We start from the raw sequence: 295 nt of genomic DNA on the forward strand, positions 1-295 counted from the left end.
TTCAGAAGTGGGTTATTACTCTGTTGTGGCCCAGAGTCTACTTGAGTGTTTGCTTCTTTTGAGTGGAAAAGCAGCCTAGGATGCTACAGAGGGGTGCTGGAGACCGTCCCATGTTGTCCCCTTATTTTGATCCAGTGACATACACTAGGTAGGCCTGCGTGTGCTCTAAGTTACCAGGAAAGCCTTTAAAAGGGGACTGCCTTGAAAATTTAACTTGTGCAAGACATTTCTCTGTCTCCACACTAACACGTGCCACTTGCCAGAAATTTGTGGGAAGCAAAGTCAACAAGCTCTG

The sequence above is a fragment of the Streptopelia decaocto genome (genome assembly GCF_964273445.1).
Source record: "Streptopelia decaocto genome assembly, chromosome: 3".
Taxonomy (NCBI): Eukaryota; Metazoa; Chordata; class Aves; order Columbiformes; family Columbidae; genus Streptopelia; species Streptopelia decaocto.